This window comes from Chiloscyllium plagiosum, unplaced genomic scaffold (assembly GCF_004010195.1).
Source record: "Chiloscyllium plagiosum isolate BGI_BamShark_2017 unplaced genomic scaffold, ASM401019v2 scaf_10118, whole genome shotgun sequence".
NCBI lineage: Eukaryota > Metazoa > Chordata > Chondrichthyes > Orectolobiformes > Hemiscylliidae > Chiloscyllium > Chiloscyllium plagiosum.
Genome location: NW_025213935.1, coordinates 12,259 through 20,180, shown reverse-complemented (window position 1 = coordinate 20,180; position 7,922 = coordinate 12,259).

Sequence of the window (7,922 nt, the reverse complement as noted above, 5' to 3'; positions counted from 1 at the left end):
CACAGTTCCACGAGCTGGATAGTGCTATCTTTGCTGATGAAGTTGGTGCTGTGTTTGTGACTTTGCTTCTTCGAGTAGTGTCTTCAGTTTTCTTTGGCCACGTTGATGTCAATGGATGTGAACAGGGCTGTTATGCCAAAGCACAACATTATTCCATCATCTTCGATCTTGGTGTCTTTGGTGTTCAGGAATTCTTGGATGGAGTAAATGGAGTGACGTGAATCTTCGACTTGGTGTTTTAGTCTTCAGCGGAGGCCTTTGACTCGTCTGTATATTGGTGTTCCAAGTAATGAGACTGTGGCCTGAGGGGGACTCCTGGTTTGAAGAGAAGGAGAACAACAACAAAGTGCCATTCCCAGATGTCACAGTAGAGCGAACAGTCAATGGGGAACTTCAAACTAGTGTCGACAGAAAAACAACATACGCAAACCAAGTTCTTAACCACAGAAGCAATCATCCCAACACCCACAAACGAAGCTGCATCAGGACATTATTTCAACGAGTCACTACACACTGCAGCACAGAGAAACTACGAAGAGCACAAGAGAAATACGTATATAATGTATTTAAGGAGAACGGATACCCAATAAACCCAGTCCGCTGATTTCTCATTGATACTTCCAAGCTGACTCTCAAAAATTCGGTTTGTCCCTCCATTCTTTCCTGCTTGTTTTTTGTGGGTTTCGAAAGCTTTCCCAATCCTCTGACTGAGTATTGGAGTTGGGACGTTATGTTGTGGCTGTACAGGACATTGGTTAGACCACTTTTGGAATATTGTGTGCAATTCGGGTCTCCCTCCTATCAGAAGCATATTGTGAAATTTGAAAGGGTTCTGAAGCACCAATGGTTCCGCAGAAGGGAAGAGGCCCTTCTGCTGCCCTGAGTGCGGGAAGGCCTTCAGTGATTCCTCTGCCCTGCTGACGCACCAGTTGGTCCACACCAGTGAAGGCCGTTCTCCGGCCCCAAGTGCGAGATGGCCTTCAGCAGTTCTTCCCACCTGCTGAGACACCAGTGGGTCCACACCGAGGAGAGGCCATTCTTCTGCCCAGATGTCACAGTGCAGGAAGGGCTTTGCTCTTTCCTCCGACCTGCTGGCCCATTGGTGGGTCCACATTGGGGAGAGGTCGTTCAGTTGCCCTAAGTGCAGGAAGGCCTTCAGCAATTCCTCAGCCCTGCTGAGGCACCAGTCCGTCCACACCGTGGAGAGGCCCTTCAGCTGGTACGACTGTGGGAAGAGGTTCATGTTTTCCTGCAACTTGCGGAAGCACCAGCGGGGGCACCAGCGCTCCCAGCAATCAGATCCCACCGGTGACCCTGCCTTCGGTCACACCCCAGGACTGAACCTCTGCCAGTTCTGACAGTGGGTGCAGTGGGAGAGTAGGTGGGCTGTTTTTGTTTTCTGCTGGACTGCAAGTGCCTCCCCTACACCCCACAACCACAACCCCATGGTGCCTCATGGTTAGCACTGCTGCCTCATGGCTCCGGAACCCAGGATCAATTCCACCCTAGGGGGTCTGTGTGCAATATATGGAGGGAAGAAAAATGGATCTGAGTAGGTTACTCTTCGGAAGATCAGTGCAGATGTGTTGGGCTGAAGGACCTGGTTCCACATTGTAGGAGTTCTACGATACTATGAGCTTTGCTTTCAATGGACGCTGCTGCTCATTGAGTCCGGGACTGCACATTGCCAATGAAATGTTCCAGAGAAACCTAAGACCGCAAGACCATCGGAGCAGAAGTTAGTCCATTCGGCCCGAAGTAGTGCAGATGAGATTAGCTACAGTGTGGAAACAGGCCATTTGTCCCAACAAGTCCACACCGATCCTCCGAAGAGTAACCCATCCAGACCCATTTCCCTCTGACTAATGTACCTAACACTATGCACAATTAAGCATGGCCAATCCACATAACCTGCAGATCTTTGGTTTATGGAAGAAAACAGGATCACCCAGAGAAAACCCACGCAGACACTGGGAGAATGTGCAAACTCCTCACAGACAGCCACCCAAGGCTGGAATCAAACCTGGGTACCCAGCACTGTGAGGCTGCAGTGGTAACAACTAAATATTGCAACCCGAAGTAGGCAAGCAGGAGGTTGGGAGAATACAGCAAGCCAGGCAGCACCAGAATGTGGAGTAGTCAGCGTTTTGGGTATTAATCCTTCTTCAGGACTGTAACGTTGACTCCTCTATGATAAACGATTTACGGGAATGTTACTGGGGGTTGGAGGATTTGAGCTACAGGGAGAGGCTGAATAGGCTGGAGCTGTTTTCACTGGAGCATCGGAGGCAGCGGATTGACCTAATAGAGGTTACAAAATCATGAGGGGCATGGACAGGGTAATAGACAAGGTCTTTTCCCTGGGGTGGGGGAGTCCAGAACTAGAGGGCATAGGTTTAGGGTGAGAGGCGAAATATATTAAAGGGACAAATTCTTCATGCAGAGGGTGGTACTTATATGAAATGAGCTGCCAGAGTATATGGGCCAGGTGCTGTCAAATGGGAGTAGATTAATTTAGGATATCAGGTCAGCATGGACAAGTTGGACCGAAGGGTCTGTTTCTATGCTGTACGTGTCTCTGACTAATGGTCCTGATGTAAGTTTAAAATAGAGTCCAAGTAACTTTGAATAGTTCAATCTTGTTGAGCTCACTTCCTAAAAAGTTTCAAATGAATCCCTCTGAGAGATACTGTTTAAACATGCTGAGTTGGACAAAGTATCCCATCAAGTTCAACACAAACCCAGAGTTGAAGAAGTCAGAACACCAAGGGGACCAAACTGATCACAATATTCCAGGTGCAGCCTCATCAACGTCCTGGAAAACTACAACATAACTTGCCAACATCTATACTCAGTTCTCTAATTGATGAAGGCCAGTGTGCTGAAACCTTTCTTCACTGCCTTGTGTACCGATGTAATCAGAATATAGGACCTACTTTAAACTGATCCACAATCCAGCTACTGGGAGCCCAGAAGCAGAGTCGTGCTGCGTGAGTGTGCTGGGCACGTAACAAGAGGTCAATTGGTCAAAACCGTGTGATGCTATTGCTCAATGTCTCTATAAGCTGCTTTCATTTGCAAAGGTTCTCTGTTCTGTATCTTGCCTTTGCATCTGATTCCCAAAGCTTCTTCAGTGGAGGAGTGGTAGTGGCATCAATCCTCCGGAGCTGGAAGAAGGCCCGAGCTCCAAGAAGCGGAGGGTAAGGCTGGAGACTGGATTTGCTCAAGGCTTGTATTTTTAACTCATTTAAATGGTACCTACTGTATGGGGCTATGTTTTACATTAAAACCGGAGGATCATATCAGAGTGTTATATTTCGCAGTGGTAGTTGGTAAAATGCACTCCCTGGAGGAGCACCCTCTATGATGCTGCATTTCTTGCCTTCTGCCCTTCCCCCATTTCTTATCTCCCAATTGATTTTATATTTTTTGGGGGTCAAATTTAATTTCATATTAATCAGACTTGGGATTCATTGTGTGCTATTAATTTGTTTCTTCGAATATTGTAAGTCAAAATTAATGCTGTAATTTCATTTCTGATGTCAGAACTTACTGGTATTCTGTGAATACCAGTAAGTTGTGAAAATAAATCAAGAAATTCATATTAATCAGACTTGGGATTCATTGTGTGCTATTAATTTGTTTCTTCGAATATTGTAAGTCTTTCTGATGTCAGAACTGACTGGTATTCTGTGAATACCAGTAAGTTGTGAAAATAAATCAAGAACTTCATATTAATCAGACTTGGGATTCATTGTGTGCTATTAATTTGTTTCTTCGAATATTATTCTGTGATTACCAGTAAGTTGTGAAAATAAATCAAGAACTTGTGGTTTTTAACAAAAAGAGAGGTTCACTGATATTCATGACATTGTCTCATTTGGGAGTGATGATTCAAATCTAACCAACAAACCGTTTCATGCAGTCACCCAATTTAATTAAAGTTTTCTTTAATTTAGTTAAAGAAAATAACTCTGGCAGGCTAAGATTTATGCAATCTACTTATAAGATCATGTCCATTGCTCGCAATATGGTCTCATCCACATTGAGGAAACTGGACGCCAACCAGCAGAACGTTTCTGGGACCGACTGCCCTGTGGCTGAACACTTTAACTCCCTCTCCCATTCCACCAAGGACATGCAAGTCCTGGGCCTCCTCCACTGCCAAACTCTTGCTACCCGACGCTTGTAGGAAAAACACCTCATCTTTTGCATTGGGACCCTCCTACTACATGGGATCAATGTAGATTTCATCAGTTTCCTCATTTCCTCTTGTCCCAGATTCAACCTTCCAAATTGACACCGACCACTTGACCTGTCATACCTGTCCACCTTGCTTCTCACCTATTTGCTCCACCCTCATCTCTGACCTATCACCATCAATCCCTACCTCCATCTACCTATTGCACTCCCAGCTGCCTTCCCTCCAGCCCCACTTTCTTCCCATTTATCTCTCAGCCTCCTTGGACAACCCTTCATTCCTGATGAAGAGCTTATGCTCTAAACCAAGACTGTGATGAAGCAACATCCTCAACAAATAGGAAATAGCTCCCAAGTCAGATTTCATCCCCTCTTCTGTTTTCCAGTTCTTTCAGAAATAAGAAATGTCTTTTTCTTCCACTAGAAAGCGATCTTCCACTTTCCACTGTCTGAAATGTTATGCTACACCACTACTTCAGACACCTTTTAAGAATCCCGATCTTCACGTTATTATAGTTTACTGTGGCCATACAGCATTGCGAGGCAGTTTGATGTGACTAAAACTTGGATGGAAAGAATGTAGATTGATGAGAAGTCAAAATGACACAGTCTCTGGCCACAATCGATCTGTCTGGCTTGATTATATGATGAGCGGCTCTTCAAGAGCAACTTCCACTCCATCACTTCAACCAGCAAGAGGAGATAAGTGTGAACACCACATTCCGACTGTGACATATACGCATTGCTTCGATGTTATTGATCAAAATCCTGGAACTCGCTCCAGAACCTTTATTATAGACCACATCATATTTGTGAAGCAATGTAAGTGGCAGCTCACCATCACTTTTTCATGGACGGTTTGGGAAGTCTTTCTGGCAGTGCCAATGATATTCACATGATATTGGAGACACTCTAATCGTCTGGATAGATGATTGGCTAACCAATGATATAGTAGGGATAGTGGCATGTTCAGGATCACAACTTGTAACTGGCAATGTGCCACAGGGATCAGTGCTGCGGCCAAAATTATTTACAATATGGATATGAATTACTTGGATAAGTGAAGTGAATGTACTATTGCCAAGACTGCAGTAGATTGGAATGCAGGTGGTGAGGATGACATGGAGAGGGATATCGACAGGTTAAACAAATGAGCAAAACCTTGGCCGATGGAATAGAATGTGGGATAATGAGGTTGTGCACTTTGCCAGGAGGAAAAGTGCTGAATGTTAAATGGAGAAAGCTGCTGAATAGGAGGATTTGAATGCTCGTATCCATGAATACGTCATCCAGGTTCAGACAGTAATAGGGAAGATAAATGGGATGTTGGTTTTTAAATGGAATATAACAGTAGGGAGGTTATAGTGAAGCTAAATCAGACACCAATTAGGCCACAACTGAAAACTGGGAAGAGTTTTGGGCCTTTTAGCTAAGGTAAGATATACCGGCATTGGAGGCAGTCCAGAGAAGGTTGACCAGCAATGTAAATATTCATGGCATTGTCTCATTTGGGAGTGATGATTCATGTCTGACCAACAAACCGTTTCATGCAGTCACCCAATTTAATTAAAATATTCTTTAATTTAATTAAAGAAAATAATTCTGGCAGGCTAAGATTTATGCAATCTATTTATAAGATTATTTCCACTGCGCGCAATATGGTCTCCGCCAACTAGCGGAACGTTTCTGGGAACAACTCTGGGACAATAAAACCAAACGACCGACGGCCCTATGTCTGAACAGTTTAACTCCCCCTCCCATTCCACCAAGGACATGCAAGCCCTGGATCTCCTACACTGCCAAACTCTTGCAACCCGACGCTTGTAGGAAAAACGCCTCATCATCTGCCTTGGGACCCTTCCAACATGGGATCAATATCGATTTCATCAGTTTCCTAATTCCCTCTCCCCCACCTTGTCCAAGATCCAACCTTCCAATTCGACACCAACCTCTTGACCTGTCATACCTGTCCACCTTGCTTCTCACCTATTTGCTCCACCCTCATCTCTGACCTATCACCATCAATCCCTACCTCTATCTATCTATTGCACTCCCAGCTGCCTTCCCTCCAGCCCCACTTCCTTCCCAGTTATCTCTCAGCACCCTTGGGCCACCCTTTATTCCTGATGAAGAGCTTATGCTCTAAACCAAGACTGTGATGAAGCAACATCCTCAACAAATAGGAAATAGCTCCCAAGTCAGATTTCATTCCCTCTTCTGTTTCCCCATTCTTTCAGAAATAATAAATGTCTTTTTTCACCATTACTTCAGCCAGCTTTAAAGAATCATTTCAACCTGTATTTCTAACAATTGTGGAGGTGACCAAAAGCAAACATTTCACTCCTCCTCAATGTCCCATTTCTCCTCGTATGAGCCATTTTGTCATGTTGTCTCTGTTACAAGCAGCCGAGTGCACTTGGTTTCTGAATTGAAATTTGGCCGTTGAAGTGAACAGGATTAATATTTATCGATGGCTAGCTGTGTTTGCACTAACTGTATTATCCACCAATATGCTGTCTTTTGTTCCACCAAAACTGGAAACAATGATCTGTGTTTATATTAGGATGTAGAAAGTCATCCCAGCGATCTTCACGTTATTATAGTTTACTGAGGCCATAACAGCGTTCTGTGGCAGTTTGATGTAACTAAAACTTGGATGGAAAGAATGTAGATTTATGAGAAGTCGAAATGGCAGAGTCTCTGGCCACAATCGATCTGTCTGGCTTGATTATATGAGTGGCGACTGTTCAAGAGCAACTTCCACTCCATCACTTCAACCAGCAAGAGGAGATAAGTGTGAACACAACATTCCAACTGTGACATATACGCATTGCTTCGATGTTATTGATCAAAATCCTGGAACTCGCTCCTGAACATTTATTATAGACCACATCATATTTGTGAAGCAATTTAAGAGGCAGCCCACCCCCACTTTTTCAAGGACAGTTTGGAAAGATTTGCTGGCAGAGCCAATGATATTCGCACGATATCGACGACAGTCTAATCGTATGGATAGATGATTGGCTAACCAATGATGCAGTAGGGATAAGGGGCATGTTCAGGATCGCAACTTGTAACGAGCAATGTGCCACAGGGATCAGGGCTGGGGCCAAAATTATTTACAATATGGATATGAATTACTTGGAAACATGAAGTGAATGTACTATTGCCAAGACTGCAGTAGAGACAGTTGATTGGAATGCAGGTGGTGAGGATGACATGGAGAGGGATATCGACAGGTTAAGCAAATGAGCAAACCCTTGGCAGATGGAATAGAATGTGGGAAAATGGGGTTCGTGCACTTTGCCAGCAGGAAATGTGCTGAATGTTAAATGGAGAAAGTTGCTGAATAGGAGGATTTGGAAGCATCTATGAACTCTTCATCTAAGTTCAGAGAGTAATAGGGAAGGCAAAAGGGAGATTGGCATTTAAATAGAGTATAAAAGTGGGGAGGTAATAGTGAACCCCCGCCTGGAGGTTTTGATTGAAAGTGCAGTGAAGATTCAACCAGCTGACAGTAGATCTGAATCACATGTAGATCAGACCAGTTTCGGACAGCAGGAAACCAGATAAGTTTTTAAAACAAACCACAACGATTTCATCATTAGACTCTTAATTCCAGATTTATATTGAATTCAGATTCCACCATCTGCCGTGGCAGGTTTTGAACCCAAGTCCCCAGAACATTAACTGGCTGAATAGTCTGGTGACAATAAAGTCGG